At 37.8% G+C, this 13,269-nt stretch overlaps 1 protein-coding gene across 3 annotated transcripts in view; it reads right to left on the bottom strand.

The window, feature by feature from the left end:
* Window positions 1-13,269, bottom strand: part of FUBP3 (far upstream element binding protein 3) — a 67,788-nt gene that overhangs the window by 33,655 nt on the left and 20,864 nt on the right. The window lies entirely within an intron of this gene.

The following is a 13,269-nucleotide window of genomic DNA, read 5'->3' as shown; positions in this document are numbered from 1 at the left end:
TCTTATCCAACATAGAGAACAAAAAACCCAAGTGTATTACAAAGCAACAATCTGAACTTTATAAAGAATTAAATAAGAATTCAGAAACAGGACTTTGGGGAAACGATTATAGACAGACTAAAGATAACCAAGTGAAGAACAAATATATCATTTTAAAAAATATTTTATTTTCCCAATTATATTTTGAGACAATTTTTAACATACAATTTTGAAAAATTTTGAGTTCCAAATTTTCTCCCTCCCCCCACCGAGGGTAAACAATTTGATATAGGTTATATACATACAATCATGTAAATATATAATTTAATACAAACAAGGAAGGGCATTGGCATCTCAAATCCAAGACTCTCAAGTGATATTTCTATAGTATGGACTTAACCTTCAGGTCTCTGATTTGAAATTAAGAAAAGTGGATTATAGCTTTTTTCAAAGAAAAGTAAAATTCATAAAGAAATAAAAAATAAATGAAGCTATAGAGTCAAAAGTATTTTCTTCTGGGTCAATAGTTAAATAACAATCTACTGTCAGAATATTAATATATACTCTAAATATGCCTATCTTAGGGATAAGAGGATTGTTGTTTTAATTTCTCTTAATTTGGCCTTTTCTGTATATTTGGTCTGCATATAAGATGTCCCAATCAGGATATTATTCAACAGAGAAGGTGGATGGGAAACAACTGCCTAGGAGGTATTCTTGATGCTGAGCCATCCTGAGTGAAAGCCAGACTACTGCAAATTTAAAAAAGAATCAAGCAGTTAACAAGTCCTACAATGTGTCAGGCACTCTGCTAGGCCCAAGGGATATAATACAAAAAAAGAAACAATCTCAGCAATCAAGTTTCTTACATTTTAATGAAGGGGACAACAAATGTGAGTATAACATACACATGTGTGTGTACACACAGAGCAAGATAAATACAAAGTATTTATACAAATACAAAGAAGGGTTGTCTGAGCTGAAAAAGGATTTTATGCAGCTTCACTGAGCAGGCAGTACATTCCAGACGTGGGGAATGACTAGTGCAAAGACACGAACATAGGAGATGAGGAGGCTAATTTGGATGGACAGTGGTGGTGGTCGGGAAGGGAGGGAATACTGCACAATAAAGTAACAAGACCGGTCTAAGGTTTTGAATTACATCTCAACTTCTGAAGAGGGTTATGCCTATAGGAGACAAGAGTGATAGGTGAATTAAACCACAAATATGAATAATTTGTATGGCAAGTCCTTCAAGTCATGGCTAGAAGTTCCCAGTAACTTATTTTCCAGATCTATTTCCAGGATTTGTCTTTAAAGAACCCAGTAAGCATTTATTAAAGGAAAAAAGAAACAAATGGTCACTTAAGGCCCAATATTTCCAACAATGGTTAATAAAAAAATAAAAACAACAATAATTTATATATAATACTTTAAGGTTTTCAAAGTACTTTACAAACATTATATCATTTTTATCCTTACAATAACCCAGGAGGTAGGTACTATTTACAATGACTAGTTCTGCCATGTCTCCTCTCTAGGCTTCCCTTTTCTCATCTGTCAAATAGGGAAGTGACGTTTATACTTTCATAGTTTTCTTGACACTCTTCTCCAAAAGAACAAACTCAGTTGAAGAGAACAAACATGCTCAGCAGAGTAGAAGGTAAAGACTAAAATAACATGGGAGCATGACAAATCAAAACTGGATGCCAGAGAGCTTAGTTATGTATTGAGCCAAGAGATAAGCTCCTACACCAACTAATGTTGACAATGCATTAAGGATGATGTGTTAGAAAAGGTTTATTACAGCCAAAACATGATGGCCAATTCTGTCAGTTTACTTGCTTGGTATTAGCATCAAGCGGGCTTCTTACTCACAAATCATTCTAAATTCTGTACTCATTACCAAAACAAAACTTCCTTCTAACGGCCAAGCACATGTCTTAAGTTTTATGGACACCTTCATTTTGAATGACTAACTGCTTAGCTGACAAATAAAAATGTCTGTAAATATTGAAAATAAAATTGCAGACACCATTTCACAAAGACATGGAAGTCTCCTGTTTTTACAATGAAAGAAAAGAATGAAGTCTATGTTTAAGTTCAAAATCAGATTTAACTATTTGAGTTGATTATCAAGAATGTCAAATACCTTCTTCCTTCATGTAGATGGATGCAGACCAAGGCTGAAACATACAATTTAAAGTTTCATTCTTTCTGAGGCATTCCCATTTAGCTCCTAAAAATGGGGACTAGTTGCTAGATGAGAAAAAGGTACCAGCATATGGTGAAGCACTGCAAACTGATAATTCCAGGCACAAGACATCTATCCATAGCCTTAATGATGGGGAGGAGGTCAAACTCTGGAGGCCATGCAATGTCCCCTTTCTCATCACATGCATAGGTGCACCTATTGAGCACAATTTAACTGTAACTACAGTCATTTTACTGCAAAAAAGCAAGAATGTTGAATAAAAATCAGTCCCATTTCCTGCTAATGGTGCCTGCTGGTTGATAACATTTCATCTTGCTTTAAGGTTTACCGTAACTAAATTCTAGCACATACACTCACTCATATATAAGTGAGTTTTTAATTTATTTTCCATCCTATAAAAACAAGACATACCACCTATGACAAGGAAAGGACAATCTCTACACAGAAAGTACACATACTACATGTGAAACATTCTCTTTAAGACTAAGTCTTTTTATAGCTATGGGTAGGAGATAGCTCCTAAATCAAATAAGAGAAAGAGTCAATTACAAAGATAAAAGATAATTCTGAGTACATGAAGTTGAAGTTCCTTCAAAAACAACACCAATGCTTCTAGGATAAGGGAAGCAGATAAATGGGAAAAATATTTGCATCAAATTTCTCATATAAGAGTTTAGTATCTAACTTACATAGGGAACAGATATAGGAAAAACCAAAATCCCTTCTTCATTAGGTGAATGACTAAAAGATATGGAACAGTAGTTCTCAGAAGAAGAATACCAACTATTAACAGCTGTATGGAAGAATGTCACAAGTCACTATTAAGAAAAATGCAAATCAAAACAACCTGACACTCAGGAAATTGGCAAAGATGACAAAAGAAAGGAATAGCCAACATTGGAGAGGCTGGTGGAGTTGTGAATAAGTACAACCATTTGGGGATACCAATGTGGAATTTTGCAAATAAAGTAACTCAAACGTTCATAGCTTTGATCCAGAGATTCTACTGCTAGGCAGACATATGCCTCAAGGAGGTCACTGATTAAAAAACATTAAATATGTATAGTAACACCTTTTGTGGTAGTAAAGAGATAGAAACAAAGCAGATGCAAACCAATCATGGGATGGTTTAATATAGCATTACATAAATGAAATAGATTGTTACTGTGTTGTAAGATTACTACAGAGAAGCAAGGAAAGACTACATGAGAGTGAAGAAAACAATACACACGATTAACTACAGCAGTGTATATGGAAAACAACAAAAGACAAAATAAAACGAGTGTTGCAAAATTACATGCTCCAAGAAGCTTTGAGCAGCACTTGGCAACTCTATCCACTTCTCTGCAGAGGTGGTAAGTCCAAAGTGGAGATATTGAAGTGTTTTTTTTGGACGTACTGACTGCTAATCGTTAGCTCTCTGAAAGTAGGGGAGGTTTATATGAGAAAATTTAGGTGATGCAAAAACAAATGTTTTTTAATCAATGACCTTCCTTTTGACCTCTTGTCACTTGATCCTCCCTCCATTTACCTCCTAGAATTAAAGGATGATGTGACTCCCTATCCAGGTTAGGCTTTATGATTAGCAACTTCAATGAAATCTATAACTGAGACTCTCTCTCTACCCCAAACCTTGAGCAGCCCCACCTGCTTTCTTCATTCAAATTCCCCAGATAAGTAACTGTGATCCACCACAAATTCACATACTCTGCCTTCAATTAAGATCTTATTCATTCCTTAGTCCTCTTAGCTGCTGTTCTAAATCTCTACTCTGAAGCCTTCAATTCTAACATAACTTTCACCCAACATGGCTTTCATCTCCTAATGTAGATATTGAAGCGATTTAGTAGTGCTGCTGAATCTTAAGATCTCTTCATCTACGTTTGCACTCTCATTTTTCTACCCTCCACCTCTGTGCTTTCAATCTCATCATGCCACTCCTATTTTAGGGCCCACCTCTACCATCGTAATTCAGACCTATCAGGCTGGCCACCACTCCAGTTCACAGAAGCACAGAGGTGTGGCATAGCAGATGGCTGGGTCTGGAATCAGAAGATCTGAGTCTGAATCTTGCCTCTGTGTGACTTGAGGCAAAGCACTTAATCTTTCTCAGCCAATTTTCTCAACTGTAAAATGTTTGAAAAGGTGAAATGAGATAAAATAGAAAGCACCTTGCAAATCTTAAAATGCTTTATGAATGCTGGTAATTATCATCATTATTACCTCTCACCTGTTATTATTCCAATAGCCTCCCCTTAATTGGTCTCCCTGCCTCAGGTCTCTTTCCTCTACTATTCATTATGTAAACAGTTGCCAAAACAAAATCTGACCATGTCCTACCCTTGCTTAAAAGCTCCAGTGGTACCCAATTACTTCAAAGATAAAACAAACTCTTCAGTTTGATATTTAAAGCCCTTCACAATCTGGTTCCATCCTATTTTTCCAGATTTCTCCCCATCAATCTGCTCTGTAATTCAGCCAAACTGGCCTCCTCAGCATTATTTTACTTGACATTCCATCTTCCCCCCACTGCTGTTGCACAAGCTGTCTCTAATGTAACACAATGCTCTCCCTAACCTCCTTCCACTTTTGGGAACCCCTAGATCCCTTTAAGACTCAGCTCAAGTTACTCCTTACACAAAGATTTTCCTGATTTCTCCTTTCTTTTTGCTCTTTCCCTGCCCCCTCCCCCCATCACTTTCTATTTTGTATCTTATCATCACGTCCTTTTTGTTTCCACCAGCAGAATATAAGCTCCTTGAAGGCAGTGATTGCTTTATATCTGTCTGTAACCTCTGGGCTTAACACAATATTTGACACACAGTAGGTGCTTAATAAATGCTCAAACTGAATAATTCTAGCTCAAGACACTGCAAACTGCTGTAATGGTTTCTTTGACTCCAGCCTATATTCTTTCCAATCTATCCTGCATGCTGCCACCACTGTTTTCTTCACTGTTTCCCAGAACCTCCAAGATAAAGTTCAAATACCTCAACCTAATATTAAAAACTCTTCACAATCAGGCATCAATATACTTTTGTAATTTTACCACTATTCCCCAATAAACCCTCTCCTTGACCATCCGTCCCTGCCAAATTTCTTAAACTTTACCTCAAACATACCATCCCCCCTACCCAGAGATGGACTGCCCTCTTCCACAACTTTCACCAACTCATTATTACCAACCCGTCAAGTCTTTTATCAGTTACTGCCTCATGCAGGGGCATTTATCATGTAAAGAGAGGTTCTGGACCCAAGATTTCATTGATACAGAGAAATCCCAGATGAGGACATGTTCTCCACCAATACAGCTTGGTACCTTAGAGACCCACCTAGAACAGAGGTGTCAGACTCAAGGTAAATGCTGGGGACCAGATTAAAATGTAATTAGGAAATTTTAAGAAAATAAATAAAAATACAGTACAATGTAGATAATTTTAATGTATGGCTTTCTAAGTCAATATGGACACATTTCTATTTGAGTTTAGCACCTAGAGGACCAAGGAGTTAAATAACTTGCCCCCTCATGCAGCTACTTGGTGCCTGAGCAGAATCTGAACTCAAGTCTGCCCAGTTCTAAGTCTGGCTCTCTTTATCAACTCTGCCATGCTGCTTCTCATCTGAAATATTTATCATATACTGCCTTATTTTATTAGTTCTTTTATCTGCATTTATCACAGAATTTCAGAGTTAGATTGTACCTCAGAGGCCATCAAATGCAACACATACCAAAAAAGGCACCTCTCTGTAATATAACTTCAAAATACTTGTTCAACTTTTTCTGAGAAGCCTCAAACGAGAGAAGCCACTGTGTCCTCAATTAGCTTCTTTGTAACTTCTACACACTGATCATGGTTCTGCCCTCTGGGAACAGAGTAAGTCTTAAACAAGTCTAATGATTCCTCCCCAGGTAATCGTATCCCTGTACATTTTTTTCTTTTTCAGGCCATTCTCAAGTTTTTGAAACTGATCTTCACAAAGCACAAACTTTAGGCTGATCATTCTAGTGGACCTTCGTTGTATACTGTCCAAATTATCTACAACCTTCCTTAGAAACGTGCCATCCAGAATAATAACAGATAATATTACATAGCACTATCTGCCCAGCACTGTGCCAAGTGCTTTATAATTATTATCTCATTGTTCCTCACAATTCTGGAGGTAGGTGCTATTATTATCCCTGTTTTAGAGATGAAGAACCTGAGGCAAATAGGGTTTAAATGACTTGCCCAGAGTCACACAGCTATAACTGGCTGAGTTCTTGACTCCAGGCCCAGCACTCTAACCACCAAGCCGCCCTGATTCCTCAACAACCTAAATGGAGTCTGACCAGGGCAGAGTATGGAAGGGCTGTGACTTCCTTACTCCTGGATGTTACCTGTGAATTTCTTATTGAAATCCAAGATTACATTTGCTTTTTTGGCTGCCCTTATCACTTTGTTCACTCTGAGCTTACAATTCAATAAAAATTCCAACCCTAGATATTTTACAGATAAATTATTGTCTGGCTGTGCTTCCCTTCCCCCATTACGTACTTGTGAGTGGAACATTTCAGCTTATTAGAATGAGCTTAATGTTCTGACCTGTCAAGACTTTTTTGAATCTTAACCGTCACCTAGTATGTTAGCTATCCTTTCTAACTCTGTGTCATTTGAAAATTTTCTAAGTATGTCATCTATGTGTTTACCCAAGCTACTGATAAAAATGTTAAACAGCACAGATGGATGTGAAGCTCTGCACTGGAGGCCTGCTCTCAAGTTAACATTGACTCATGATGACTCAATGATTACTCTCTGGATCCAGCCACACGACCTCTTTCAGATCTACCTAACTGTACTCTCATCTCAGTTCTTATTTCTCCATCTTTGGAATAAGAACAGCATGAAAGTCTTTGTAAACTAGTTGGCCAGACTCTAAGTAAACCATATTCAGAGTATTCCCCTAGTCTATCACTTTGATAACCCTGTCAAAAGGTATTAAGATTCATCTAGCATGCCTTGTTTTTGACAAAGCCATGCTAGATCACCGCAACCTTTATTTTCCAGACGTTTACTCAAACAATCTCTTCATAATGTTTTCCTTTTTACAGGGTGAAGCCTGTAAACAATCCAGCCTTAGACATTCACTAGCTCTGTGCCCCAGGGCAAGTCACTTAACCGCTGTGTGCCTCAGTTTCCTCATCTGTAAGATGGGGACAGTGATAGTACCCACCTCTCAGAGTTGCTGTGAGGACCAACTGATATGATTGTAAAGTACTTGGCACAGCACCTGACACAAAGCAAGTACCATATGTCAGCTATTTATTATTGTTGTTATTTCAACGGATCCCCTCCAAAACCCTAACAAGTATTTATGGTTAAGGAAACTGAGGCAGACTTTGGTTTACAGTGACTTGTCCAAGGTCGCCAAGCCAGTTAAGTGTTTGAGGCCACATCTGAACTCAGGTTTTCCTAATTCTCTGTTCACCTAGCTGCCTCTGAGGTAAGAGGAAAGTGAAAGGAAAGAAAATGGGTGTCATAAGTGGTCTTCTCAGGGGATTAGCCCAAGAAAGGGAGGAGAGATGTAGGACAATAGCTCCCAGAGACGGAGAGTGAGAATGGGAGAGATGGGGGAGCAGCTGGTAGAGAGAGACTGAAGATTAGTGAAAGCAATGGTAGACTTGAACCCAGATGCTAGTAAACTTCAGGCTTTGTATAACTGATCTTTATAAAGAACAAACTTGAGACTGATCATTCTAGTGGACCTTCTCTGGATACTGTCCAAATTATCTGCAACCCTCCTAGAATATGACAGCCATAACAATAATAATAATAACAGGTAACATTTACATAGCATTCCAAAATATAAATTATATACATGAACTTACTACTAAACGAATATATTATGTACATGATAAAACATACAGCGTGGAATAACAGAGCCCTGGAGCCTCTCACAAGGACTGGCTATATGACACAGGACAAGTCATTTAACCTCTCACTGCTCCCTAAGACATTAAGCTGAAGAGAAGGTGCCAAATTACATCGACACAAGCAGTTTCCTCATCAAGGAGTTCCTCATACCAATGAATTTCCATGTCCAATCCCTGTAAAACTATCCCCATAAAACATGCACAAAAACCAGAAATAAAACGAGATGAAGATGAAACAGTACTTAATTTAAAAAATTTATTAGGGTACTGAAAACCTTTTTACCTTCACTAAAAATATATTGCTATTTGGTGAGAATAGTATAACAGAATATACTACAATATTTTAGAAAAATTCCTTTGCACGTTCTGGGGATAGGGAGAACTTGTAAATTCATTTGGATACTTTAGTTGTGATTTTGTATGGATGTGACAAACAGCAAGAATGCCAGTTTGGCTGGATGACAGTGTACAAGAAGAGGAGAACCGTAAAATAAGGCTGGGAAGATAGGTTGGGGCCTGGTTGTGATGGACTTTAAATGACTGAGGAGTTTATATTTAATCCTATAGGTAATAGGAGTCATTTGATTGATTGATGGGGGAAGAGAGGGAGGAGAGAAAGAAGAGACAGATATGCCCTTTAGGAAAATCACTTTGGTAGTGGTGTTGAGGCAGGATTGTATCAGGGTGAAGTGCGAGGCAGGGAGACCCATAAGACTGCTATTGTGATTGTCCAGGTGAGAGGTGCTGAGGGTATGAAGTAAGAGAGAAGTGGCTGTGTTCAATGTGTTGTAGAGAAAAAAATGTCAAGATCTGGCAATTACTTGGGCCAGGTAGAGTACATGATCAAGGACTCATTAATGACATTGTGAACCTGAGTGTTACTGGTACCATCAACAGTAATAGTGAAGTTCTGAAGAATTGGTTTGAGAGAAAAAGATAATGTAATAAGATGTGTGATGCAGATCATAACCCATCCACACCTATATACCCGCTTACCTTATATAATTTGCTCTGTCCCAACTAGAATTAAAAAGGGGGAAGGGGAGGTCTTACTCTCCAGTCACACTCCGGGTTAAGGAAAGCTGCTTTTGTCCAGGAAGTCACTGGGATGGTGGGTGAAACAATGGAGCAGAAGGTACTGTCTCCCCAAATATCCTATAAGGTCATTAAGGCAAGAGTCCATGTCTTATACTTCTGCTATCTCTTACAGTTCCTTGCACATTGCATATAATCAATATTTGTTCATTGACAATAATAATAGCAACATCTCCCATTTACATATTGCTTTATTATTTACAAAGCATCTTGCACATAATCGTATTTGATCCTCACAACAATTCTGAGGTTGGCAGTATAGGAATGATAATCCTTATTTTACAGATGAGGAAACCAAAGCACATAAAGATAAACTGACTTGCTCAAGGTTCCAGAGCTAGTAGTAAGTGGTAAGCCAGGACTAGAACTCAGGTCTTCTGACTTGAAATCAGTACTCTTCCCTCTACACTACAGCTGCCTCTCTAAACTGATAATACATCCAAAAAAAACCCAAATGAATAAATAAATTTGTGAATTTTGTAATGGCATTTGTGGTAACTCTAAGTAGACACTTTATGTCACAAAGTGAGGGCTGGAAATTCTCCACCCTGTAAGTTAAAATGGCTGATCACAAACTAAGTCAGGTTAATACTGACAATAGTCAAGAACCTGACTTCTTACAAATGGAATCCACATTTATTCAGCCTGCCATTGATGACACTTGCGACAACATCTAGTTCACCAGGGCCTATTTTGGGTGGCTTCCTCTGTTGACCTTGATAGCAGGCTATCAAGTTTTACGTCTAATCAAGGATCATTTTGGCTTTCTCAAATACCAGCAAACATAGCCTGATTTTATCTGAGTGCAAAGGCATTCAAATACCTGTGAGATTCAATCAGACATACATGTAGAACAAAATATGCCCCCAAACGAAATATCACACTGCCTAATAAGCTCTTTTTAGGCCCCTATACTCTATTCTACCCCTCCAATTAAGGCACAAAATTAAAATCAATTTGCACAAGACTCTAACCAAGTGCTTAACTGCATAAAATTAAGTATCTTGGAAGAGCTCTTAAGAGGTCAACTTGTCAAACCTTCTTTTCCAATAAAGCAATTCTTTCTGCACCATTTTAATGGGCTATCTATTTCTACATGTGTTTTCCTCTCATACTGTAAAAAATGTTGGGAAAAGAAAAATATGTATGTGGGATAAAGGCATAATGTAAGCATAAGATATTTTTTTCAATTCTAGTTATAGCAGTACAAGTGGAAAAAAAAGCTCTTAATCTCACTATTCTGGAGAGCAATTTGGAACTATGCCCAAAGAGCAATCAAACTGTGCACCCCCTTTGATCTAGCAGTACCATGGCTAGGTCTATATCCCAAAGAGATGTAAAAAAAAAAAAAAAAAAAAAAAAGGAAAAGGACCTATTTGTACAAAAATACTGATAGCAGCTCTTTTTGTAGTAGCAAAGAAGTGGAAATCGAGAGGATACCCATCAACTGGGGAATGGCTGACCAAGTTGTGGTATATGAATGTAATGGAATACTACTGTGTTATAAGAAATATGAGCAGGCAGATTTCAGTAAAATCTGCTAAGACTTACATGAACTGGTGCAAAGGGAAGTGAGCAGCACCAGAACATTGTACGCAGTTAACAGAAACACTGTATGACAAGCAACTATGAAGGACTTAGTTATCCTCAGCAATACAATGATCCAAGACAATTTCCAAAAGATTCAAGATGAAAAAATGTTATTCACATCTAGAAAAAGAACTGATGGAGTATGAATGCAATTCAAACCACAGTATTTTCACTTTACTTTTTTTCTTTTGTTAGGTTTCTTTTTTTACAAAGTGACTAATATGGAAATATGTTTTACATGATTGCATGTATGTATGTATGTATGTATCTATCTATCTATCTATCTATCTATCTATCTCTCTATCTATCACCTATACTAAACTGCTTACTGTCCTGGGAAGGAGGCAGGTGAGGGAGAAAGAAAATCCAGAGCTCAAAAAAAAAAATGCTAAAATGTGTCTTTACATGTTTAATTGGAAAATAAAATACTATTTAACGAAGAAAAAGAAAAACAGTTCTAATTTAGGTGTTAATAGCAAAAGAAGAAAATGCTGCCTTATAAAGAGGTCCGTTTCTGGCTCCATATTTTACACAGATATCCACGATACTCATCTGTGCCTGTTGAAACACTTACTCCTTCAAGTCTCAATTCAGATAGGACTTCCTTGATTTCCTGTGTTGGAAGCGTTCTTTTCTTCCTCAAATTTTTGTCTAGGTCTCCTGAGTCCCCATCATATTCTGTCCTGTACCTTATCTGACAACCAGTCTAACACAGTATCGCTCAAAATATCTCCTCTTCTCTATTCATGCACCTCTCACCTAGACTACTGTAAGTTTCCCAACTGGTTTCCCTTCCTCCTCTGTCCCTTCTCTAATTCATTCTTCACAGAGCTGCCAAAGTGATTTTCCGAAAGCATAAGTCTGACCATGTCATTCTCCTGCTCAATAAACTCCAGAGGCTTCCTATGACCAACCAAAGCAAATGTGAAGCCACATATCTGGAGTCTTAAAGCCCTTTACTATCTGGTTCCAACCTACTTTCCCACTTATTAAAGCTTATTCTCCTTCAGGAATGCTACAGTTGAGTCAAACTGGCCTTGCTGTTTCTCTACCATAATGATCCATTTCCTGCCTCTGTAGTCTGTCCCCATGCCTGCAATGCTCTCCCTCCTCAAGTCTATCTCTTAGATTACCTAGATTCCTTCCAAACTCACTTCAAATACCACCTTCTACATGAAGCCATTCCTGACTCTCCCTGTGCTCTCACCCCACTGTTTAGGTTGTATTTATTTTGTCCATTTTTATGTGTGTAGATGCTTTCTCCCCTAATAACATAGATGAAAAGACCTGTTTCATTTTTGTTCTTAGAAGAAAGGACCTGTTTCATTTTGGTCTTTGAGAACCCAACGCTTAGTACAATGCTTCGCACAGTAATTTAACAAATGTTGATTATAGGAAGTTAAAGAAGAAGGAAGATTGAGAATATTACCATAGTCACTGAGATAGACAGTAAATAAAACGTGCAAACTATTTCATTGTTTAAAATGAAATATTAGAAAACATTTGGAAAGATATGTTAGCTAATCAGTGATGAAGATTCACCCAACAATCCTATAAGACTGTATACTCCTTTAGGAGAGGGAACAGATTCCCTTTGTCTTCAGCTTTGCCCTCCCAGAAGTAGGTGCATATAATAAATGTTTGTGGAATGTTGACTAACTCTAGGGAAGAAATTAAGCTATTATTATTATTAGTATGCAGTATTAAGCATTTATTATTACTACGCACTAGGCATTGTGCTGAACATTTTACAAATACCTCATTTGATCCTCACAACAACCCTGAGAAATATGCAAAATAATTATCCCCATTTTACAACTAAGGAAACCAAGGCAACAGATGTTAAGTGACTTGCCCAGGGTCACAAACCTAGTAAGTAACTGAGGCTAGATTTGGATTCAGGTTTCCTGAATCCAGACCCAGTGTGATTTCATCCACTGCGCCCCCTGGGAACTAGGTATTCTTAGTGGGAAACCACTATTACTCCAGTTTGAAATTTAATAAATTACCAAGTTAATCACTTAATTTTATTTATTTTTTAGGGGAGAAGGCAGGACAATTGGGGTTAAGTGACTTGCCCAAGGTCACACAGCTAGTAGGTATGTCAAGTGTCTGAGACCGAATTTGAACCCAGGTCCTCCTGACTCCAGGGCCTGGTGCTCTACTTGCCTAACCACCTAGCTGCCCCCAGTTAATCACTTAAAGAGACTGTTTTAGAAGTTGGGATAAGTTAACTTCTAAAACTCTTCCAAGCCTAAAACCTTAATTCCCTTAACGTTTAGAGACTGAGGGATTACCCAAGGCTAGCCCTGGAAAAGGTCAAAATGACTAGTAAATGTAAAAAGCTGGGAATTGAACCCAGGACCCCTCATTCTAAGTCCAGTGCTCTGTCTGTGACACCATACTGTTGATCACCCCTATTTCTATACAATTATATCTACTGATATTAGGAAACAGACCTATAGGATGCCTAATGCAA

Source organism: Trichosurus vulpecula, chromosome 3 (assembly GCF_011100635.1).
Source record: "Trichosurus vulpecula isolate mTriVul1 chromosome 3, mTriVul1.pri, whole genome shotgun sequence".
NCBI classification, from domain to species: domain Eukaryota; kingdom Metazoa; phylum Chordata; class Mammalia; order Diprotodontia; family Phalangeridae; genus Trichosurus; species Trichosurus vulpecula.
Note: the sequence above shows the minus strand (reverse complement) of the source record. Positions and strands in the feature narration are given on the sequence as shown.